This window comes from Apteryx mantelli, chromosome 2, assembly GCF_036417845.1.
Source record: "Apteryx mantelli isolate bAptMan1 chromosome 2, bAptMan1.hap1, whole genome shotgun sequence".
Classification (NCBI taxonomy): domain Eukaryota; kingdom Metazoa; phylum Chordata; class Aves; order Apterygiformes; family Apterygidae; genus Apteryx; species Apteryx mantelli.
Window position 1 is genome coordinate 77,545,724 of NC_089979.1, and position 12,506 is coordinate 77,558,229.

The 12,506-nt window shown below is 35.3% G+C and overlaps 1 protein-coding gene across 1 annotated transcript in view; it reads right to left on the reverse strand.

Moving 5' to 3' along the window:
- CTDP1 (CTD phosphatase subunit 1) overlaps positions 1–12,506 on the reverse strand; it is a 122,067-nt gene that overhangs the window by 25,426 nt on the left and 84,135 nt on the right. The gene's annotated exons all lie outside the window — the stretch shown is intronic.

Here is a 12,506-nt window from a genome sequence, read left to right on the forward strand (position 1 = left end):
CTGTAAAGCTAAGACATACCTATGTTGCAACCCAACATTTTAATAGGTCTTATAGTTCTTTAGGTATAACATATTATAGTTACACCTCCTAGATTTGAAGTAGAAGAAATAAAAAAGAGCTCTAGTGTTAAAGGGTGCTTATTAGACTGAGATCTAATTTAATTAAGCACTGAAAAGAGAAGTTGATACAATCCATTTTTTGGAGTAGAAAGGCCTATAGATGCTATAGATGTAACCTTTTTGTTAGCAAAAACTTTCTAGGAAGACTACACAGAACAAAACATAGCAAAGTGGGTTTGATTCTTCCACAAAAATGGAATTTTGAATCCTTTTGTGAAGAGAAATCTATGCAATGTTACAACTCCTCCCATTCATCTGACAAGGAAAAAAATAAATGAACAGGTTAACTAAAAGATACAATTTGGACACAACAAACAAGTAGGATATTGTTACTATTTTGCAAATACCATTATTTGAAATACTGTATGTAAAAATGATTCAGTCTTAAAGGACAAAAAGATTTCTCTAAACCTTAAGTAAAGATAATCCAATCAGTGAAGGAGTTTTCAAAAAGCATGTACCATTACAATCTCAAACACTTAACAAAAAAGTATTTTTGAAGGAATTTTTCTATGCATTTATTTTGGACAACATGAAAAAACTTCAAAATGACCCCGGTTTGGGCCATATTTCCCAGTGCATACATTTTAGAAATGAAAGAATAACAGGAACGTAAAGAGGTAAGATCCCTCAATGTTTTCATAGGGAACAAAAGGCTAAAAACCAGGCAAGGAAATACATACATACTGTAACTCTCCGTATCATCTAATTGAAATTTTAAGGGCAATATTTTGGTAAAAATATACTTGTGGATTTATAGTCTTATATGACATTCAAATAGTCATTTTGTCTATAGCAGAAGTCTGCAAATAGTCCTTCGAAAGAGGGACTGCTTTAGCAAACTGCAGTGTTAATTACACTTGTAAATGAAACACAACCTAGCCTATATATTTTTGTGAGGCCATAGCATAAGAATGATTTTTAGAAGTATGTTTACAGTCCAGTAATATATTTGGCATCTTTAAAAAAAATAAATGAAAGAAATCTAGGTTACAGATAGTAAATGAGGCAATGAACAGAAGCATGCAGACATGTAGGTGAAATCAAGAATATATTTCCAGCTCCCTTTTATCTTTTGATTCTTCCTTCTACATTTTTAAATTCTCCACTGATAATTATAAAATGCTTCTAATATGGTGTTATAGCAGTTGAGTTTGTCAGTGACTTGTCTAGACATTTGCAACTACATTCTAATGCTATTGAACATTCATGCTCAAATCCATTTGTTTTTCAAATTTTAAATTAAAGCTCCACAGATCAATGAGTAAATACACACTTGGAATAACTCACCAGTGTATACTGGAGCTTTATAATGAAGATTGCTATAGGAAAGAAATCAGTTAGAAGCTTTGACAGGATTTCACTCCAATCAAAACTACTTTTCATGAAACAAAGCTACATAAGCGAAACAAAGCATGGGCTGTATCTATTTTTCAAGCATAGCTATCCTCTGCATAGTTTGCTCTTCAAAATAAAGTTTTGCACCTTAAAAGAGGGAGAGAAGTAACAAGGTGTGAGATTTGCCTTACCAAAAGTAGACATTCAAAGTAGGTCAAATGAGCTACATCCTAAAACTATCCATTTTTTTTCTTTGAGAGAGAAGGACTAGAATGACTGGCTCAGATATAGATATGTTTGGAAAGGTGAATTTTATCAGGAATATAAAAGAGATACAGATAAAAAAAAGCTGAGAATCATCTTTAACAGTATATTTGAAAAAAATACTGAAAAGAAAAAGTGTTCTTACTATTCAATGTGGTTAAATATTGATGGGATGTGTGCTCATTGCCTAAACCAACTCTAAATGAACTTTTGGGAGGTGGTCACTAAGTGGATCTTAACCGTGTATCAGGCAAAGAATACAGCTGAAATCAAGTCTTTTTTTTTTTTTAGGATAATGTCTAATGGCCCTTTGCCAGTAGTATCCTAAGGTACTCTGGATGCTTTTAGTTTGTCCAGCAGGAAATACTCAGCAATAAGTACTTTGCTAATCATGTAAAATATGAATAAGAATTACTGACTGACATGCACCTAACAAACTTTTGGGAGAATAACACATGCTTAGAACTTTGCCCTATTTGGACACTTTTCAAGAGGGACTTGAAAAGGCAATTCCTTGATACACAGACCACCATCCACTTGAGATCCATCACACCAAAACCTAGAGTTGCCCCAAGCTTCTAGCCTTTGATTTTGTTTTTCAATTCTGAAAAACAAGGGTTTTTTTTAAGCCTTCCCCTCCTGCAAAGGCTGAACTTTGACTGAATTTTTCCAAAACCAACGAAATGTGAAACACAGAGCAAGTTTGAAGTTGAAAGAGTTTTAGCCCTAACAGTTTACATCTGGCAAAATTACAAGCAACTAAAAACGGAGTTATGTAAGAAGGAAGTGTCAGGCAACCTAATGTTACTGATCTCGTCTATTAAAATATTTAACTAAAGACCATTTCTGCAAAGACAAATGCCTTTAACCACAACAATCGAGTACTTTCTGAATTCTCTCTTCCATCTAGTCTTCTTTTCAGCCCTTTTAGCTTACTCAATCTACAATGATGTGGAATGTAACAGGCTTGTGGACACTGTTATATCTTGATTTCTAGCTGATACCACAGCAAAAAGTTCATTTTGGATAAATGTTTTTGACCTTTGCCTTACAGGAGAAAAATCTCTAGTTGGCTGCAGTTTCATAATTAACACAATAACTCTTCGCCACCTACATCATCCTCATACAAGAATCCATTTTTACATAAAACATGCAGTGGTCTTAACAGTTTTATAGCCATTAATATTTAATGACAACCCTAAATAAAGGTAATTAGGAATATTATTTTGAGAACACCAGTCAGAAAGAGTATGAATAAGTAAGATGAACAGGAGAATACAGTACAGATCCTTTAATATCAAGTTTTCTTGATGAGAAATTGTTGTATATAAACTGAATAAGAAAATGTGTTAAGAAAAATATATAGTACCAACAACCATATTGGTTGATATACCAATATCAACTCATTTCCTATATGTTGTTGATTTTAAATTAAACATCAATGCCCTCTGCATTTTCTTCCACTTATTCAACTCTCTGGAACCAGAATCTACAATCTTCTGGCAATCAGTGAAAATGGATTGCTTCCACACAGTATAGAGAATAGAGCATCTGGAAGGAGAAACTGTTTGTTTGTTTGTTTTTAAAGCTTTGGAGGAAAGAAATGGATTTATTTAAGAACGGCTTCAAAAAGCTGCTATTGCCCCAGTATCAATTTTATTATGTAGATTTTGGTAACATGAGAGCTTTTAATTAAAAATCTCTTCCTAAATAGAAACTTAATTTTAATGTGCACAATGGACACTCCTTCAGAAAGAATAGTTCTCTGGAGGCTAAATATAAAAGCAAATTATGCTGCTCTTGCGCAGAGCCCTCTTCCTTCTTAAGAGTCTTCATCAAAATCACTTTCAAACAGAAGTGACACTAAAATTCTGCAGAGCAGCCTGCTCATGTGAAAACAGCAAGATGTGCTGCCAAGTGGAACACTTGTCTGTAGAAGCTGATCCTGGATTTCAGTTTGGAGTGTTTCACCATTGCTTCTGGAAAAAACTAACTGAAGCTGCAATAATTTTTTAATTGCTTATGTACACTACATACAAGTCATCCGTTTACTTCCAAACTGTTAGAAATGCAAGGGAATTCAGTCTTTTAAACATACTCTTAGCCTGTTACAACTAATGAGACTTACACCTTATATTAGGATTAATTTGCACCTACAGGTAATATAACAAAATGTTCAATTTGGACATTAAATTCAATGCACTATTTTGGGGAAAAGTGGGGTGGTGGAATTTAAAATTCTTGACGCCCCAAAATACCACTCTTGAACAGTCACAAAAGCACTGTACAGATATGGAGCATACCGGTTCCCATATTGCACTACCAGTGCTGGTTAAGATTTAGACCAGAAAATAAAGGACCTGTGATAGACTTGAACTTCTCAATGACAATTTTCTGTTACATGAAGCAAACATCAACCCATTTCTCTTATTCCCTGAAGTACTTTTTTTCCCTCCCGGATGAAGTCTTTGTATGTGCTTAGATTAAATTTATAAGAAATCAGACTAAGCATAGTAAGGATTATAGAGGCAAATTTGGGTTGTTCTTTGTGCAACTCGCACAAACTTTTCACAACAGCTTGAAACTTCAGAAGTGTAACATGCTATAAAATTGGAGCCCTCATATCTATGTTGAGCTTCCTTTAACTGCTCCATCTTAAGAACAGGAATTTCCAGAGCAGTACATTCAAGCTGCCAAAAGTCACCTCTCACTACAAATTCTTAAAGGGAATCAGCTTTTTCCACGACTCAGAGGGAGTGGTTGCCTGTCAGAGATGTTAAATTTGTATAGTCTAGGACTGTTTTTTTCTCCTCAGCATTATTATTCACTGTCTTCAAAGGCAGGGTGGGTTCCTCCTTCAGTGAGGAAATCTAATGAATCTCACTAAAATGGATTAGTGATACTGTGTCTTGTAATATCCAAGTAGGAAATCAGCATTTACTTATCAAATTATAGAAAGAACACTAACAAGTTGCTGCTTCTATCAAACACATTTTGCTTGATTGTGGATTCGTGATCTCACTATGAATACCAATAATTGGGCTGTAATTGCGTTCTGAAGTTTTCTAGCACTCTTAATTCTACACAGAGATCTTAAATTGTTTGAACAAGCTGCAAGATTCAACCTAATTCACTACCACTTGACTGAAACGCTGCTTCATAGATTTAACAAGTTTTGAGGGAACACGGGCTTTAAAATGAGACTTTTTCTGTGTAATCCCACAGCCACTGACATGGCAGGCCCCCAGTCAGAAACACAGTGCAGTTTTAGAAATGGGCTGATACTACAGTTTGGGCCAATTCCAATACTTAACTCCAATTCTTAAAGAGGGAGATCTGCACTGGAAATGTATAAAAGTACCTCTGTATTGTGACTAGAGTAAACTCTATTCCTCAAGAAACTGAAGTAATTCAGAACAGCCACACACCACAGATTCATATCTAATGTCTGAAGCAATTATTTGTGACTGGATACTTTTATGATAGCAAAATAAAACTGAATTTTTCTTCAGACAAACACATTTTCCAATTACCTATGATGGTGAATAATTGTTTACTTTAGTATTTGTTCTCTCTAGAATTAAGTATAATGTTTTCTTGAACATTCAGGTGTTGACCAAATAAAGAAATACTGATCCCCTTTTCATTTTGAAATTACCAGTCATTAAATGGCTCTTTAAATACAATCTTCTTAAAGCATAAGGAGCTAACGAAAGATTTAGTTCTTAAAATTACCTTCATAAAGTATGTATTCTGGAACTGCCTAGCGTGATCTTACAGAGAGGTTCTTTTATCAGGCAGTCTGCTTGATGATCCAGTCATCTATGCTGCTACAGCAAGTGATACAGGAGGCAAGAAAGTGTGGCTTTAAACAACTGATATTTTTATACTGAAATCTTCAGGTTTTCCATATTGTAAAGATTACATTAATGGTTTACTCACATCATTTAGAGAAGAATGCTGGAAGACTATACAGTGTCATAAAACTAAGACTTGACTAATGAAACAAAGCAAAAAGTTACCTAAATCAGAAAAAAGAGCACCAACATTTTCTGAAAACAATTCTAATGACAAATGTTTATCTATTCCAAATGTATTAGAGAATTGGTATATGCTCAAAATCTTGTTGGAAGTACCCTTAATATCAAACAGCACATCTCAAATATGGTTGACAAAAAAATTGCAGAAATTCAAGCATTTTTCAAAAAAATTTCAGACTACGGATGACGAATGTAAGGCAGACGGTTTGAACAGAGGGCAGTGTTGAACTGCAAAAACTTAAGTCTTGAGATTCTTGAAGCCAAGTGTCTGAAGGCCAGGAACTGGAAGAAAAGTTGCAAGAAAGGCAAGTATACTGGTTCAATTAGGATAAAAAGTGTCATAAATAAAATTTTGCACAGGAATTTGCAGCACAGTTTTTTGGCAGCAAGAAAGAAAACAAAGCTGTGATTGCAATCTTCTAGCAGAGCAGCTGTTGAAAGGGAGTGCTGTTATATTTGAAAGGAAAACACTTTAAAAAACTGAAGATATTCTTAAGGGCGTAAAAATACTAAGGTTCCTTTTAGAAATCTAGTAAACAGGTACAGAAAAAGACAATTGGGAGATTTCAGTGAGATTTTGAGTTCAGTTTTTCTTGCTTATGAAACTAGCAAGTCCTTATTAGGGATAACTGAAGTTTTAACTCACATCACTAATCATCCTACACAGCAATGCTTTTAATTAAAACACCATTCTCACTCTTTTAGACAACAAAGAATAGATGGAGTCACAAAACCTACTTTAGAAGAACTCTAAGCATAGCTTTAATATGCAGACTGTTTCTGATCATACAGCCAAAATGAACAGAATACTTTGCTTTAGTTTAACAAAACTTCGAGGTTTTATTCTGCGTAGTTTCAAAGACTGGAGGCTTTCTGAAATACTTCAGAGAGTTACCACTCTGTAGCAAAGTATAACACTTCCTCCTTCAATTTAATAAAAATGTGCATCAGGAGCTCACAATTTGTATGAACAAAAGCAGAAGGCATTTCAGATGTTTTTAAAATAACCTTAAGACCATGATTAGTGTTTCATATACAGCTGTTACCATTTAACCATTTGTTCATAAAAAGTTAGTATTTCTCCATCAGTCATAACTATCATCCAGTCTGGACTGATGCAAAAATTATCAGTAAAATCATTTTGTTAAAGGAAACATTTTGTTGAGCCATTTTGTGAAGAAAGTTTAAATTCTGCAAGGAAAGTTGCATTGTTAATAGATTAAATATTACTGTCCATTATTAGATTTCTCCTCATTAGTTATTCAGAGGAGAATACTTTCTTCCTAAGTTGAAACACATGTCTTAACACACAAATTACTGAATTCCACATTCCAAAGAGTAAGAAATTCTCAGCAGAGTAATAGTTAACCCTTACATCAGATTTACACAAGCTGAAAGGACTCTAAAATTGGAATTAAACACTGTAAAAGCACCAGCTTTGGTACTGTGAATTGACAGCACTCAGAACAATGTATATTGAAAACCCAAACTGGACTCCAATGAACATATGAACTGTCTGATGGAAGTGATGTCTAACTAGAGTTCACTGTTTAATGATAGATACAGACGGAAATATGGTTTATGAGCATACTTCAAATAACTACCATAGTTTTTAACCATAACCTTTCATGACTATAACAACGCACTGAAACACTTCACTGATGCAATCTGTCTCATGTTTGGAACATCTGTCCTTCACCACCTCCCACCCTGAGAGGACTGTCTGTCATGTTGGTGGCCAACCTTGGTGCAAAAGCAACCCAACTCAAACCAAAAAAACCCCACCAAACCAAACACCCCCCCCCCCAAATCCCCAAACAAACCACCAAATAACCCCCACCCATACACAAACCCACAACAACAAAATCCCCCCCAAAACACACACCAAAACAACCCTTTACCAAACAAAGCTGCAAAAGCCCATCACTGTGCTCTGAACTGAGTTTTGGCAGTGGAGTGATGCCTCATCAACAATTATTAAAGAAAGACAACATAGGCAACATATGGATTCTAAGAAAACTAATATTACAGCATATGGAAATGAATTGCTTATTTATTTATTAATTTCAGTGTCACTGCTAGGCTTATTTCCCACTGTTTGAGGTGCTCTATGCTTGGGTTGTAATTGCAGGCACACCTGAGGAATGTAAAGAGATCCTGGACACAAGGGTGTTTGGAGTGCTGTGGCATGAGCTATCCTTCAAGAATCTGAACATTACCATCACATCCTTTCCATCAAGGACTAGCATCTGACTGCAAAGCCTGCACATGAACACATGAACGCAGAAGTGGAAGGGATCATGAGGACTATCAAGTTCAGCATCTCACATGAACACAACTATTCTGAAAATAAACTGATTTTTTTTCTAATTCCCACTCACTACTTAACACTTCCAACATCTCAAAAGGAATTATAGGCATATAATACAAGAACACATGCCACAGATACACAGCATGCCACTGGAAGACAGCTGGAGAGACACAGCATCTCAAATTCCTGTTTTGTTGCCCAAATACCTTTACCATTTCAATTTACTAAATGAACCATACCCAATTTCCTAGCTTCGGTAAGGAAATTGAAGAGCACCAAGAAGCATTTTATTAGTTATTTTCAAAGTCCGTTCTGCATCAAAAGAAAGGCAAAGCTCACAAAAGGTGCAAACTTATGTACAGGGCCCCACAGCTCCACTAGAAATTTTCAGGGTCTACAAATTGAAAGAGGCTAAAAAACAGTTTTCTACATAATGCTTGGCTGATTTTCTCACCAGCATTATATGTTTCAAGCTCCTGTCCATCCTTCCACTAAATGTATTCTTCTGAGACTGCCATATCTACCTGATATTTTCCTCTTCTGGCATACAAAGACCATTATTGAAACATCCTAACATGGATTATATTTAATTCATATTATTGTGGCAACTACTTCACAATAGGCAAATTTAAATGCATATGGGGAATATGTGAATTGAAAATATATTTGTGCTCACTGTCACTCAAGACTCAGGCAAATCAAAATGCACTTGAAAAATGAAGCAAACTGCAATGACAACTTAAACTTAAGGCTTCAAATATCTCAGCTAATTATATGTTTCTTGTTGATAGAATACATATATACTCTGCAATAGAAGCTAAACATTCAGTTGTTTCTCCTACAAATTACATTTGTACTAGTCTCTTTAAAAGCTTTTTCATATCATGCACCATTAATCATTGTTAACACTTACTAAAACCACCTATGCATTTCCGTAATTAACTCCTTATTCATAACTTAAAGCAACAAGTTTTACATGTGACATGTTTCAAATATGTTACATGGCATTTTCACTCCAGTTAGAAAATTTTAGTAGACCCATGTGAGGCCCAGTCCTGATGAAGTTAGGTTCCTATTTGCTTCAACAACAGCTGGATCAAACCTCTAACACCAACTCCTCTCTTTTAAAAAATTAGATAAGACGCAGCTCAGAAAATTCCAATCCACACAAAAATCAAGAATATTTATGAATATAAACGGTTTATCTCATTTAGCATTGCTAAATAATTGTAAACTGCAAATGTATTTTATTATCATGCAGGTCATGATCATGACAAGCTGATCAAATGCGAATAGTATAAACAATTTTTTTAATTGACTAATTTCTATTCCATCTTTTTACAAGATAAGACGCTCATATTAATTGCTTGGTCTATGCAATACCCTTTTAGCATGACATTTGTGTGATAATCGCCAGCATTTTATTAAGTTGCATAGGAAGCTAGGATTTTAAAACAGCTCTATGCTGTCAAAATGCAACATAACTGCATGGTATGTCCCAGCAGTCATAAAAGTAAAAGATGTATGAAAGGTGTTGCATTTTTTTTTCCTGAAAAAGAGCTATTAGAAATTAGAAAAGATTATTTTTATCCATCCATGAGAATTTTAGAAGTGGCACCACTCAGAAATAATCAAGGTATTCTGTAGATTTCAAAAGCGAAGCCGAGCATCCAACAGAAACGCTAGATTTCTATCATACGACTGGTACGATTCCAGTGCCAATAAACACAGAATAGCTACCTATGATGAATTTATACTATAAACTTGCTTCCCAAAGAAGTTTTATGGAGTGTATATTTTATGTCCCTTATACCTCAGGTCATAAAAAGCATGCTACAGTTATCTATACTACATTTATTTATTACTCTACAACATGCACCTCCTTAATTACTGCACTCTGGTATTATCTGTGCTATGTCACATAGCCTGAAGTCACGAGTGCTTTGCTGTAATGAACACCATTACCCCTTGGCACATTAGGAAAACATAGGGTTTGCATTGTAAAGGCCAATTCCAACTATTAAGTAAATTCACTTAGGATTAAAATTTTAAACCATTATTTCACAACTTCCTGATAGCCATATTTTAATTATTAATGCTTCCAGAATACATAAATAGCAAAACAAAAGATGAACAAGGGGAAGGAAGTCAAAATATGATCCAGCACTGATATATTCTGGCTCAGCTCATTCCTAGCAGAGATGCAGCCTGCAGAGACTATAGGTTTCTGGTAAGTAATCTTCCATTTACACCTGAATAAACTAGCTCCAATTTTATGGACATCTTTCCTGCTAAGAGTAGTAATAATCAGTTTTTCGTTATTTAGTGTAAACATCTTCCTTGGGTGTTGGGCAATTTGCTGATACGAATAACTGATTAACGTTCCAGTCAATAACAGATAGGAGATTATCTCTTTGTCAACAAAAGATCTATAAGTTACCGTATAAACCTTTTAAGCTGAAAAAGTCACAGACATTTATACTAGAAATTAGTTTAAATGTGAATCTTACTACAGTAGTTTAATGTCTGCAGCAAGTCATAATTTGTTTGCATTTGTTTCACTAGCTTAGAGTTCAGAGTATAACTACATATATTCTGGTACTTCTAAAGACTAATGTATAAAGGCTACTTCCACATTGTCCAAGTTTTTATAAGAAACTGGCTGGTTCTACTCATTGTCTGAGTCATTCTATCCATAAATCTTTTCTGACTGTTTAATGTCAAATTTTCAGATTTATTGATTAGCAGCATCTTATGTTTTCTATATGCTCATCTTTAAGTAGGACTGGTGAAAGTTCTAAATATTTTCAGAAAAGCCACTGATTGACACTTCATCTTCACATCTGAACTTGTACTACTGAAGGTGTCATCAAGCTTCCAAAGATGGTATGTGAGACTATTTTTCTTCTCAGTTAAACTTGAGCCAGCGAGTAAAATCTTAGCAGAAGCTGTAAGACATCATGGCTAGATGCTGCCAAGTGCGTGTATGTGTCCTGCTTCTGTGTGAAGAAGCAGATGCCAGTTCCTTCTGAGCTTGGCACTTGACAAGAGCCAGGAGGCTGTACTCCTAGCTGCTTGCTGTCTGCCTTTCAATAAATGCCCATGTGCCATTGCCAGTACCAGCACTGCAGACTGCTGACACAAGCACTTGTATACTGCATCAGATTTTATTAGCATTAGAACAGAAATAATTTAATATCATTAAATACCATTTCATCCCCATTATGCTCATAACACCTCAAAGACTCCAATTTTCAGAAGGAAGACCATTCTGTTGGGATGTGTGTGCTCATACAGCACTCAGCCTTGAGGAATGCAGCCCCCACAAGCCCTAGCTACTGTTTGCGATGGAGTGGACTGAGCTCCTGGAGATTTTAATCCTGTTGCTTAACAACGGTTCTTACATTACCCCTCTGGTACAGTACACTGTTAGCACATAGAATGCTGATAGATGTTTTCATGGTCAATTTAAAACTTTAAACTTAGAACAGAATTAAGATGACAGATGGAAGTTCTTTGCTATCGAGCAGCATTTCCAGGCTAGCATACAGTGGGTCAGCATCTGAACAAGCACTTTGTGAGTATGTTTTGCAGGACTCCATCCAGTGCCAACCTTGGATGCAATTTAACAAACTGACAGGGGAACTATTAAAAGGCAAAAAGACCAAAAATACAAAAGCTACTTCAGCACCCTCTCAAAACTTTATTCTAGCAGCAACTCTACTACATATACATGACCTTATATGGCTTCTGAGTGCAGAAGCATTGCCAGTTTACTTGTAAACTCTGCTATACAAAACAAAAGTTAATTAAAAATGCACTTGCTCTCTCATCATTGTAAATTGCATGTGGGGAATAGCATTTGGCAATAACTATTAACAATATCCCTTGATATGATTTTTTTTTGATGTTTGTTTTTCAGAATTTCTTGTCCTTTCTACACAACATCAATATATCACAGAACTAAGATAAGTTAGCAGTGACATGCCACATGTCTTGCTACTTAGAGTGGAATTCTAAAATATTCATCACTAGCTTCCCTCCTAAATGAGGTTTCAAAGACAAAAGGTAATTTTTCCTCCGAGTATTTGGGACAGATTGAATTACCATACCTATCAGACTGACATTTTTCTAATATGCTCAATGATTAAAAACACCAATGACAAAGTAAAACACCTGTGCAAGCTTCCCAAGCAGGTCTTTCTCCAAAAAGCCTTTGACACACAGCAACCCTGCTATCCCAATTGAAATTTCCTCATGAATATCAATGTATCAAATTGCATGGTGGCTTTCTCAATTTCTCTTATGCTTTCTTTGTGCACTATAACAGTGCTGGCAAATTCATGTTTGGCTCTTATTGTGCAGAAGCCTATAGCTTTCTCTTATCAGACTGTGATGCTTGCTTCAATCTGAAGGCAGATGTCTCCAATTTA